The following is a 13802-nucleotide window of genomic DNA, read 5'->3' as shown; positions in this document are numbered from 1 at the left end:
AGATCATAATCAATGAGAAGACAGAGCACTTGATCGATCCACTAAAGGAAATTGCAGTGTTGCACCAGTTTACATTCCTAAAATATGCAAATTTAAAAATACTTACAAGTTAAAGAATTCAATAAAATAGAAAAAGATCGAAGTCTTACGGCACAAATTAAGGTTCAATGTGAGAAATGAATTTGAACGTGTGAAGCCCCTCAGAAGGTCAGTATTCTGTCTTTGCACGGAGGGGAGTCATAATTTAAAACTAATATGGTAAGTAAAAGTGCTGCATTTAGATTTTCTCATTAATGTGTACAGTCATGTGGTGACGAGTCTGCTGACGAAGGCTGCTGCCATTAGGGGGCCGTGCTCGGTGTGCAGCCATGTTTATTTAGATGGTTCATGTCGTAGTAACCTACATGTGAATTTCCCAGCAGAGCAATAATGAGATAATCAATGTTATTCACTTGACCTGCCAGTGGGGTGTGGCTGATTAATGTAATACCGTGTGGCTTAAGGAGGAAAAACAAAAATAAAGCGACAACATTTCACAATATGTCACTTTATAGGGAAAAAAAAAATAGAAACACCATTTCTTGTTTTTGAGTCTGACAACAGTTTGATGCCACTGCTGTTTATTCTGTGCACTACTCTCAGCGGTGTGTATTAAAATGGGTTCAGAGATGGGTTTGATACCCAGTTATTGATATAAATGGAATACGGTGCAGAAACACACTCATACGATGTGATTCCTGCTGTTTCCAGAACATCAGGACATTAAAGTTCAAAACCTGGAAACACACTTGACAGAAATAAGAGTGAGGAGACTGGGCGGTTAAATGAGATGTCACCGCGTTCTGTGAAATGTTGTTTTGTTTTCCTTCTTGTTGTTGTTGTGCTTTGGTTTTATTGTTGTGCTTTGAGCCTCAGGGCCACCGTACACCTTGAGTGGAAAATAAATCAAGAAAACCACTTTTTTCATTGGCTGGGATAAAAATGGAGCTTTTTAACCTCTGACCCCATAAAAGCAGCGCCGCTGATTACTGCCACCGAGTCAATGGACCTGTCCAGTTTAATAAGTGCTCGCTTTGCTAACGGTGTTCGCACAACTTCACCCACGAACAATGGATTTGTGTTAATTGTATGGCGCAAATAGACGGCGGGTTCTGGTTGAGACAAGAGATCCTCTGGTCTCACAGTGTGTCCGGTAAACGGTGGGTTACATTTAATGCTGTTAATAGAATCAGTTTTAAAAGACAGCAAAAATAGTGTCTGGTTTTATAAGTAAAGCTAAACTACATTAAACTAATAGACCCAAATAGCAGGAGTAAAAACAATACCTTTACTTCATGCTCCAAAGATAAAGATCTAAATATGTTGATGTCAGTATTATAAATAAGTATTAATCGGTCACAGAGTAAAGTTGCAGCAGGAGACTATCCGACTGAAACCGGATGGAAGAACATGTAAAGCATTCAGGATGACGCACATGCAAGTTCAGAGTCTTACTACGACCGAATCAGATTAACTCTGGTTTGTGTATTTACTTTTATGGCTGTCTTTGTGAGGATTAGTTTGCATTTAAACCTTGCTCTTAAGGACATTTTGGGAAAGTAAAGACATTTTATCTGTGACACACTTTTAGGGGGTTTACAAATCAGGTTATGGTGAGATTAAGGCAGCGGGTCGGGCATTTAGCCGGAGCGGTTGACGTGAGGACAGGAGACAAAGGAAATGCATTGTCAGTTATTATCCCTACAATTGTGCACAATGAGGAGAAACAGACAGAATGTAAACATAAAACTCTTCCTTTACTTTTCAGTGCTTCTCGTGTCACATGCAGCCGTCCAGCCTCGTGCACGTGCACCAGCGTACACACTCCATCCCTTCAGAAATAAATCCTCGCCTTGCGCTGATGACCAAGGTCGCTGCGCTGATACAGCCTCTATATTTCTGCAGCACGGTTTGCCGGTGCTGTCAGCGCTTTTTCATTCATTGTTCTTAGAAATTTCCTCATTTAGAAAAGAACCAACAGAGCAGGACACATGGCGGGTCACCTACTTCACCGTGATGTTATTCACTCAGTCTGTCACAACAACCTGCATGGACACACACACACACACAGCAAACACACAACCCACCGGCACCCAGTCTGATTAGGAAAACCTGCAGTGACCTTGTCGATACACCTCGCAAGCCTCCGCTGCCATGTTGCCATGGTGAGGTATATTAGTAATCTGAAGCCCGTACACGCCAGTTTCTTTGCTGCCACTGAGGCAGACGGGGTTAGAATATAAATTTGTCTTTCAAATACAGTATGTTGTGGTAGAACTATGTGCGGCTGTTCTTTCAGTGCTTTTATGTGAGTGTGAGTCTGAGAGTGAGTGTGTGTTTATTTCATTATGCGTGCTTTCCCTGGAAACTGATGGAATAACAAATTCATTTTTCTGGGACTGATCAGAAGTGAAGGGAAGCCGAATAAGACGGATGTGGAGCATCAGAACCATCACACACATGTGGCTTTATTTCTGCCATGATCACCATAACTTTAACACATGATTCTCACTATCCAGGTTCTGCTGTACACCAGGAAAGTCAGACCTTGTGATAACAACAGTTTTAAGTCTGAAAACTTGCCCAGAATCAACAGCTGTGACCTTCAGCCATCATTAATTTCATTATTTACACTATTTACTGTGATACATCAGAAGTTGACATTAAAGCTAGAAACTATGTTAATGTTAAACAGTTTGTGCTTTTTTTCTAGATCGCTACGACCCGATACCAGTTTTCTATTAACTTTATGGATTTTTCTGACACAGTTTATAAAGCGGTCCAGAGCAGTAATCTTTAACCAGCGCCTGGGTTAATGTTTCCTCTGGGAAATCTACAGTTCATTTGGAATATGGAGAGAAAGTTACATGATGTGAAGCAAACCGCACATGGAGAAGTGACATGTTCTTTCTTTTTTTAATCTAAACGAAGCAACAATAAGTTGTTTTCAGCAGAAACTGTTTTTGCACCTAATGCTAGCACAGGCTAACAGGTGCAGCTAGCTAATGTAGCCTTTGTTTGTTAAAATGGAGTATGATTTAATTAAGTGTATTGTTTGCATATCACAAGTACTAAAATGACTGCAATAATGTTTATACTTAATGATTTTAACGGAATTGATTTACAAAATTGGGTATAGTATGAATGTGCTAGTTAGCTACAAGTAGCCACAGCTAGCATAGCATACACACCGCTTAATCCTCACTTGGGTCATGGGGGGCGGAGCCTATCCCAGCCAATTTAGGGCGAAGGCAGCTTCACCTGGACAGGTAACCAGTCTATCACAGGGCTACACTTAGAGACAGACAACCAAGCACACTCACATTCACACCTACGGACAATTTAGAATCACCAATTAACCTCAGCATGTTTCTGGACTGTGGGAGGAAGCCGGAGAACCCGGAGAGAACCCACGCTGCACGGGGAGAACATGGAGACTCCATGTAGGAAGTTTCCGGTGCCCCCACCGGGGAGTGAACCGGCGACCTTCTTGCTGTGAGGCGACGGTGCTAACCACTGATCCACCTTGCAGCCCGCTGCTGAATCAATGAACATAAATTAGCTTAGCTACATAAGCTAGCCTGTGATTTTGACCTTTGGAGCTAATTCCTTCACCAGCTCTACTCTTTAGTCACAAAAATGAATTTAAACAACTTGTTAGTCATTACTCCATATTCTACACGTTCTATCTGAGTTTTTGTTGTTTTTGTCATGATTATCTAATTAGCTAAATGTTTCCCCGTTTTTCTGTGTTCACTGTTGGAGTCAAGTCAGGACTTTTATATTTTTCTTGACTAACTAATGTAGCAGCGGTGAATATCATTTCCTTCTATTTTTCAAACCATCCAACAAATCTTCCTTCATCAGTTTGATGAGTCTTGGCAGCTGCTACCTGGTTCGCCAGAGGCCTTGTTCAGATCTTGGCGTCTCAGGTCAGCCCAGCAGTCATGAGATTTTAACCTGATAATTGCACTCTTTTCAAGTTATTTGAGCGTAAAATGAATATATAATGTGAAACACTGTGCTCTAGGCAAAGTAAGGTCATCCCACTTTATTCCCCACTTTATTTCATATCACTAATAATTTATTTAACATCACGGTGAGTGCAGGCTGCCTCGGCCGCTGGTTCTCAAACCGTGAGTCTTACTTATGACGATTTACATCATTTGTAAAGATGTGGTTTGGAATCGCTTGCATTTATTAAATTTATTTACTAGTAATTTGGGTGAATAACCCTTTAAAAAGTCCAGGAGTAAAGATGTCGTTGCAGGCAAAGGGGGAAAGGTTCACCCATGAAGCCTCATAACACAAAACCCAGCATCTTATTAAATCTGTTGCTGACAGACAACAATGAAAATCTGCTCATAGCCTCATGTTCACTGATTCAACGACACAAGTTCACAATAAAACTGTAAAATGTGTTTTTAATTCACTTTAATTGAGTTTTATTTATGTCACACACAGTTCTTCAAATGTCAGAACACTTCACATAGTCAGTGAATGTTTTAGAGCGACCGCTTTGCATCAGAGGAAGTGTGATACAGAACCAGGTTCTGGGACTAGTCTGGACTGAAAGGTCAAGGAAGGTGGAGGGCAGGCGGACTAGGTGACGATTTTATTCTACATCGCTTCTCCGTTCATGTGAGACTTAAAATGACAAAACAAAACTAATTTTAAAATTCACTCATAACTACACTAACTAATATCACAGCCTGACCTCTCTACTCCTTATATAAGGTGTTCAGGTCACACCTGGCTCACTTCAGCTCCACCATCACACAACATGGTGACTCTTCTACAACTATGATGAAACCAAATATGCAAACATCTTCACTGTACACGCTCCAAACTTGTAGGCATTTCTACGTGTCTCCCTGAAAGCTGAACATATACAGTCAACACTGACTGATGCCTGTTAGTAAAAAAAAAAAGATTAATTTATCCAAAAAGGGAAAAAAAAACAAAAAACAAAAACCCACCACTTGGGCTGACCCAATGATGTCAACTCTGACATCACCATAAATCCAGGAAGTGCTGGGCCGGCCTTCTCCTGAACATTAGTCCTGTGTGGTGGCTCAGAGCAAAGGAACAAAGAAAAGTAAGTGTGACCAAACGATTGAACCACATTTAACCTGTAACTTAGTAAATGGTGACTGAAACTAATTAATGTCTGTGTTTTTCTTTAAGCTCCCGTATGATGGATGTAAACTGTAAGACATGAACACAAACCCAGCAGGATAGTTTGTGCTACGATGCTACACACACACAGGGAGGACAGCACTGTGTGATGTGTAACATGAACGTGTGAAGGGACAAGTGGTGAGGAGGAACGAGAGGTCTCCGGACAACCATCTGCCTCAGCTGGTTGGAGTGAAGGTAAAAGGTGGAGAAGGATCCGGAGAGCAGATAGAAAACAAACAGCGCCTCAAGATCAAAAATATGTATTTCTGCAACTAGAGACACCTGCAGAGACGACAAAACACAAATTACAGAAGAGAAGAGGTTGAAAGTTAATGATTTTCAGGTGGCAGGTAGACGAGTACAGGTGCATCATGGGAAGTCCCCCAGCAGTCTGGGCCTATCGCAGCATAACTGAAGGATGATTCAGGGTCAACTGAACCAGTCTTAACTATAAACTTTGTCAAGAAGGAAGCTTTAAGCCCAATCTTAGAAGTAAAGAAGACGTCTGTCTCCCAGAAATAACTGGAGCCTGATAGCTGAAGGCTCTGCCTCCTGTTCGACTTTTGGAAACTTAAACTACTACAAGGACACCTGTTGTCTGAGAGCATCTTGTTTTCATGGCTGCTCTGCTACCTGCTGCTCCACGTTGTTGGTTAACTTCATGATACGAGAGGTCGTGTTGGAGTTCAGGGGAAGCATCCATACAGACATCCTGCTTTGACTTTAGTGATCAGATCAAACCTTTACAAACAGTGACATAATGTTTTTGATCAAACATATCGTATATTATGTGGACTGACTTACGACGAGGCATCATTCTTACCTTCAGGGCTGGTCTCAGATGACCAGGACTAACAACTCCACCGTGACTTGTAATTGCTTAACCCTGTTCAGGACCTTTTGGGCCTTTTGGTTTAAGTGACACGTGTTTTTTTTTTTTCATTTTTGAAGATTTTCTTTTTATTTAAAAAGAGGGACATTTGTCGTACATTTGGAACCAAAAATACGTCAACTTATCAGAAAATTTAGTCAACATGGTATAAAAGTCTATAATGAATACCAACAGTTATTTTGCACATATTCTTTCTTGGGGTTCAGTGGACCCTGAAAGACCGTCTACGTACGGCAACAGGAAAGTCCTGAATAGGGTTAATTTCAACTTATAGGCCTAAAATCATTTAATGGATACTTGATGAAACACTGCTATCACTTCCTACTTTCATGTGTGTGAGGATCTGTCTTCTGTTTTCTGCTCAAAAATGTTCGTAGCAGAATTCTAGGAGCTTGTGGCATTTTGCTTTTTACAGTGCAGCACTTGTAAGACAGCAGGACAATCTGTGGCGGGAACCTGCACAACTGCATTAATTCCTGCAATGATTTTGTCCAACCTTTGGTTAAAACTCTGTCTTCATGTGTAGGTTATCCACGGTGGAGCCTGTTTACTTTGTCTTTGAGCGTCTCAAACATGCAGACACGGCGTTTTTGTCCCCCCGTGCTCTTATGTAAGATAAACATCCACATGTCAGCTTCCTCAAGGCCATGGGAAGTGAGACTTGGTGATGAAACTTGTCTATTATTGACTGATGTGTCCTTGTGTGGGGGAACAATTGGAAGACATGTTGTCCCTCCCTACGCGAAAACACAGCGTGTGTGACGCAAACATCGATGCGTTCTGTCCAGACATCGGTGGGCAGTGAAAGGCTTTATTTTCAGAAAACCCACCGTGGTTATGGCAGTTCCTTCAAAAGGAAAAGGTCAGAGAAATGTTATGAGAAAAGGCTTGTATGGGAGGAGATCCAGGCTTCTTTCTCACAATATTCTGCTGCTGCTGCGTATTTGTCTAATTCCTGTGTGTGTCTTGTTTGCGTGGGGGGCTGCTTAAAGGCAGGTGCATTCAAAAGCAGAGGAAAAGACCAACGATAATAATCCAGACTGAGAATGACACACTGTCTTTATTGCATAATACACTCATCTGGCCAGCCTCATTCTCCCCTTTCTCTAAGCCACCACTCTTCAGCTTAAATCCCTGCTCACTTACCATCATCCCTTCATCCGTCCCAGCATCCCTCTATAATTACTTTATTTATGGCTCATCCCTGCGCTGCTCTTCTGTCGCTCGACTTCCACAGAAGTTTACAATCACACATTCAGATGGAAAAAGGAAGGAAGACGTGGAGGAGTTTGTGACAGACAAGTGGCGAGAATGAAAAAAAGAAGAAAAGGATGGACGCAACAGAAATATCTTCTCGGCCTGCTGTGGTGTGTTTAGCGCCGCAGACAGATTGATCCGCAGACAGACAATAATCAGTTCCCACAGTTCGATTGGTCCATTTATCCGACTAGTAAAGAGAGGAAGCTGTCATTACGCAGACAGGACGATCATATGACTGACCCAGATTCCCCATCACAGGCCTAAATGTTACGTTAGAACTTCACATGGACGGTTTCACATCCTCCTGACAGCTCTGGTATGACTGTGCATCCTTTTTCTGTTGTGGAGGATGTGTGCGTGACTTTTCTGACAAATCTGTCGCTTTTCTCGTAACTTATATCTCTTTAAACCAAAGTGATGACTTACTGGGGGCAATGTTTATCATGTTTATCATGTTTATCATGTTTATCATGCTTGTTTTAAAAAAATTAACTTAATTTAACCGAATACTTGCAGATAAAGTTTATGTGAATCACCTAATTGGTTAATCAACTATTTCAGTTGCATTAATACACACATGGAAGCTTGTATTCTCACTGAGGTCTAGATAAAGATCATACTGTTCTGCTAAAAAAACCCCATTTGTTGAATGATTGGTGGCGGTTTTCCCTTTATTTACCCTTGGCACTGAATGCTAATCATGCTTCTGGCCTGCAGCAGGCCCATAACTGTGCTCGTGACAGTTTTGTGACAAATGCAGTGAGACGGAACAAACAGGTGCATTTCTACACGTAAATAAACCACCAGAAGTCACAGATGGTCACTCGCCTCGTCCTTGTTCTGCCTCTCACGTCTCTGTTTGTGTTCAGTGTCTCTTTATGGCTTTCTGACACGCCCATACGCTCACTTGCACACATGCACGTATGCACGCTGTTCTCGCAGAGTCTGTGAAAAACAAAAGGCTGAAAGAGCCCTTAATTACGCCATCAGCATTAGCTGTGGGGTTTTTGAAGGGGAGGAATGTGCAAACCAAATAGCACCAGAGCCCAGAGTGTCAAAGAGGCGCAGAGAGAAGGAACAAAGACATGAGGCAGCAGTCTGGTTAGATCCAGTCACATCTCAGTAGGACGGACGAGACTCTTCCTTCCTGATTTCTCTTTTTCATTATTACCCGACTACACCAAGTAAAAAGTTTCAGTCCACGGTTATAAATGTGTAGAAGCCAGATCTTGAAATTCTTCTGTGTGACGTCTGCAGTGTTTTGGTCTTTTAGGAAGGAGTGTAACACCTAAAGCTGAATTAACCTGTTTTTTTTCTTATATACGTGGTGCTTATGTCATCTCTCCTCCTCTGTTCCTTCACTTTTTTCATTATTTACAAGGAACTCAGTTAAAAATAGCCACCAAACAGAGGAAAGAAAAAAACCCCTGTCATCACTGCCAGTGTGTTACTGCTGTGTGTGGGTGAATGACCGTGTGAGGGAACGAGCACAATTGTTTGTGCCCACAAATGCTGGTATTCGCGTGGTTACCCATGTCTATACTGTACACTGTACGCTTGTGAAAGGGAGAGACCCAGAGTGGGAGAAAGAGATAACGTGAAAGAATGGAGAGGGATTACAAAGGGTATGCCGATGTGTATGTGCAAAACCAGCGAGCCTCATTGGCCAGATGAGTTGTGTTCACTACAAAAGAAGGGACTTTAGTGAGATGAGAGGCCGTAAGCCCGGGGATTAGGTCTGTTGGGCAACAGAGCACCAGGCCCCAGGGCGGGCTTTCTGGTTGGCTTACTGGAAGGATGGAGCGCATGTGTCATGTGGATCTTGTTTGGGAGACAGAGGGGCTGATGTTTGTGCGCTACAGTCACGCTGGTCCTGTGAGCCTGAAATCAGCAGCCAGTAGTTTGTGCTTTACAAACCTGTAGAGAAGTACGACCCAGACAGAAAGCAGCGGTGTGACCGGCTTTGTAAAGATGACATCTGTGAAAAGATTATCTTGAAAAAAAAGAAAAGTTCACAAACAATGCAAAACCTCTCACACATGCATAAGAGCAACACTCCCCCTCCCTCCGCTTATTCTAGTCAGTTACTCATCCAAGGTATTTTTGAGAACAATCGAGAGAGTGCGACAGCATGAAAGATGACGGTGTGACTGACTGCTGGAGGCAGCAGAGAGACGCTGGTGTGAAACTGTGCTGTGGTTTGACTCTTTTCTCTGCTTCCTGTCTTTACCTCAAATCTCTTCCCCTCTCAGTGGCTTTTGTTCATCTGTTGTTGACAATGACGAAGGACTTCATGCATACGTAGAAGTAAAACACATCATTTAATTGTATACATGTGATTTTTTTTGTGTGTAAACATAAATCCAGCATTCCCACTGATCTCTCTTGACACGGCCTCCTTTCTACGTTTGAGTCTTTTTCTTTTTTTTCAACATTATCTTGATTTCGCAGCAACACATTATTTCATTTTCAGTGAAGACAAAAAAAACCCTGCAAAATGTAATTTTTAATTTCTTGAAGTGCTTGGCAGTGAAAAGACAAATGCATACGGCTGAGAAATAATTTGCAGCAGCCTGTAGCTATAGCTGGTATTAGATCTGTTACTTCTCCCTTCCTAGTGTGAAAGATAATGAAATCTCAGGTAAGATGAATTACATTTTGTTCATCAGACCAGAGAAGCTCCGTTCCTCTCCACTCCGTTCCCTCATTTCGACCACAGTGTCGGGACTCTAGGCGTCGTATATACCATCAACTTATCTGTCATTTGTTCAAATCTGTGTCTTGCCTTTTTGCTGGTCATTGAGGAAATCTCTTGCCGCCATCTTTCTGAAACTTGGCAGACAACATTTTCAAAACATTTCATTTTTCACGGTGGTATAACAAAACAAGAACAAGGGAAGCACATAAAAACAGTAGAGCTGCACTTGTGGCTGGATGTTTCCTGCTTCCTTTCACTCGTCTTCTTATTTTATTATGTGAGAAACTCGGTAAACTCAAGGGGAGCGTTAGTCTAATGTCAGTATTTCAAAGCTAGGTGTAGATTTGTTGTGAGACAAGTTACGCAACTCTTGTCGAGTCCGTCGGATTATTTGGTTTTGTCAGCCTTGATAAGTCTTTGGAGCAACTGCCTGCGGCGTGCGTATTCCTGCCAAACCCCCAAACCTTGCCAGAATCTAAAACAGACAAACCCATTGCCAAAACTTGTCCTGTAGCATTTTGGCTTTTGGTGTAAAAAAGACGGTGACGCAGTGTTTTCCAAGAGCACCTGCGTCAGAGGACAAAGGGCCTAATGTTCTGGTTTCCTAAAGCCTAAGCACAAGTAAAGTTAATAAGAATAAAAGAGAGTGTTGTCCACAGAAGCATAATCACAGGAACATCATGCAGACTCTCACAAAAGTCGAAGCGAAAACAGATCAAACAAAAGTGTGACCTGTGACGTCACTGTGAGGCAAGATGTGCAGTTGGTACAATGAGAACTCAAGATCCATGCCTGCTGGTCAACTCAGTAAATCATTGATTTGTTGTCTTGGGGTTGGAGCTGTGCCGGCTCGGTGCTGCCCTGGGACAGCGTTGTGTCTAAATATCCGGCTGGTACAAACCGTTCTGCTTCTCCTCTAGTATTTATTACATAAATATGCAAAGTGCTGCAATTTCTGCTTTTTAACAGCAAATTAGTGGAAAAGACGTCAAAATGAAAGCAAATGTTGTATTTTATCTGACGAGGATATTACCAATTAGACAGAATGACTCACTGCAATAATAAATCATTAATTGTCCCATCTCTTTAATCATTTACTCATTTATAATCACAAGGTCACAAAGTTTTATCTGTTTGCCTGCTGAACTGGTCCGTGATGTGGAAACAAATGTACCGAGTCCTGCTGACCTCAAACAATGTTCAACTCCGTCTGCACGCGATAAAGAAGCTCTTAACTTTGTCACTTTTTAATCTGGTTCTGACCTTAAAAACAAGTTATGGCTCATGTCAGCGTGTGAATCTGTATCTGTGTTTTACAGTAGATCCTCCTCTCATGCAGTTCCTTCTACGCTTTCTGTTCTCCGTCTCAGCTTTCATACTCCTTCATCTTATTTCCAGGGAATTAAGGTGTGAATTCCCTGTGTCAACATATCTGCTTCTGCAAATTGCTTCGAGATGAGTCGATCTTATTACGAGCTTGCGCTCGTAGTAGAAAGGAAATGAAATTAGTATGTAGGCATGTGAATGTGTTAGCAATCCCTTTAATAGTTTTTTTTTTTTCTTCCTGTAAGAGCTTGTTAGGAACAGGATGTGCCTCTGACTTCTCTTGTTTCTGCCTTTGAAAAGATGTGATTTATTTATGTTGGGAAACGTGTTGTGTAATCACTGCCGTGCTGGATTTGCCACGGTGCATTTCAAAAAGCTTCAGTCTCCCCATTTGTTTGCCATGCAAAGCTCTCATCAGCGGGCGCTCTCTTCCGACATCATTTGAGCAAATCTTGGTCAGTGAGGTCTGGATTCTTATTTGAATGTTTCCATGTAACTTTCCGTCCACATCCTCTGTTGCAGACCTGCTCGGCTCACCTTTTTAAAAGCCATGAGTAACTTACACCAGTCGCTTTTACACCGTCATGTATTTTGATGTAGACAAATCATGTTTTTAATATCTTTCCTAAACTTTTTCCTCTTTACTTTACACAGCGTATTTCCCTGACCGCTTCTTCTATTTTGACAATCAATCAGTGTGATTATCGGTGGCTGACTAGCTCCCCCTAGTGCCAACACACGCTAGCTGTTTGCAGTTCAGAGTGACAGAAGTGAGGAACAAAGTGTGCCCAGAAAACTCCTCTGCTGAAAACAGTGACCTTGGCATGTGATGCAGTTAGACAGTTCTTAACTTAGATGTAATAAAATGTCTTAACTTAAAAATTATATATTTAATATATTTTTTGTGGCCAAGGACATCAGATGAAAGAAATAAAAACCTTCGTAAACATGCCGATGGCATGCTGATGAAAGGGGAAACTGTACACTCGTGTAATGCTTGTCAAGATTTCCAGACTTCATCAAAATCAAACAAGTTTTTTGCTTTTTGGTGCAAAACAAAATCGTGTCAACACCATCCGATAATGTTTCAAACATACAGAAATATAAAAGCAGCAGCAAACGTTCTTCTTTTCTGACTTAGAGAAAAAGTGAAAACGTTCATTTCCGTTAGAAAAGGGTTAAGTTTAGCCAAACATTTCTAACTGGTGACCGATTCTTGATCACTAAGTTAATCCACATCCTAGTCAGGTGGGTCTTTAGAGAACAATGATCAGATAATGTGACCAGCACACAGACGCTTCTTTAACCGGCGACTATAAAATACCACCTTAAAACTTCAGCTTTACTCAACTGGCACGATGAAAAGAGAAAGTGGAGAGCAGGCTGTTGTCATGCTGGATGCTGGCATGTCAGCTGGGGTCATAGCCAGACACCTGAGTTTACACAACACCACCACTGGTCCTCTAACAAATCATTTTGGACGGCTCTGTCTGTTGGGCAACACGATCCTGTTCCCCAAAATGTCCACCAACTTCACCAAAGCCCTTCAGGAAGAGCGGGACAACATTCCACAGGCCACATGGACAGCATCATTACCTTTATGTGTTGCAGATGTGTGGCGCTGTGCAGAGCAACCGGTGGACACACTGAGCTGTGATTTCTGCTCAGTGACCCCACTCTCATCGGCCTGGTGTCATTTCCAAAATGTTGCACACTTGATTATTGCATGACGTCCATTCCTACATTAAAAACAATGGATGTATTTTATTTGAATATTTCACGCTGTTTGTTTTCGTTCGTTATAACTGCAGCATAATTCTGTGTGATTTGCTTGAGCAAACAGAGCACTAACGATTCATTCTTTATTTCAGTCTCTGCTTACAGTTTGCAGGCCGATCTCGTCTACTTTGTCAAAGAATCCTGCAAGTTGGCACGATGAAAAAGGCATGTGTAAGTAATGCTATTAATCGTTGTCAAGTTCTGCTCTATTGTTGTTTGTTTCAGGGCCGTGGTTTCGTACATACTGTCTCATTGTTATACCGGGAAGCATGAATAGAACAATGCTTTGCTGATGAAGACCACCATCTGTGCTTTTTTTTTTTTTTCATGACCACTCAGGATGTGATAGGAATTAGAAAATGTGAGGCTGTGGCCCAGCTCAGAAACTGCTCAGGAGGTTGTACTGATCCTCTATCCGTCAGTTATACTGTCTGTGGAGTCTCCTCTCCCCTCCAACAATCCTCTCCACTTAATGGCTTAAAGGGCCTTTGGATTGTGGAATGCCAGAGCGATGGTGAAGATTAGGTGCAGCGCCGGTTTACTGGGAAAGTCAACAGGAAATTACAGTTAGGTAACAACCCAACGAATGTGACAGGCTGGATAATTTGGGTAATTTAGGGCAGAAAT

This window comes from Stegastes partitus, unplaced genomic scaffold (genome assembly GCF_000690725.1).
Source record: "Stegastes partitus isolate 25-593 unplaced genomic scaffold, Stegastes_partitus-1.0.2 Scaffold839, whole genome shotgun sequence".
NCBI classification, from domain to species: Eukaryota; Metazoa; Chordata; class Actinopteri; family Pomacentridae; genus Stegastes; species Stegastes partitus.
The sequence above is the reverse complement of the archived record's forward strand: the minus strand, read 5'-3'. Positions refer to the sequence as shown.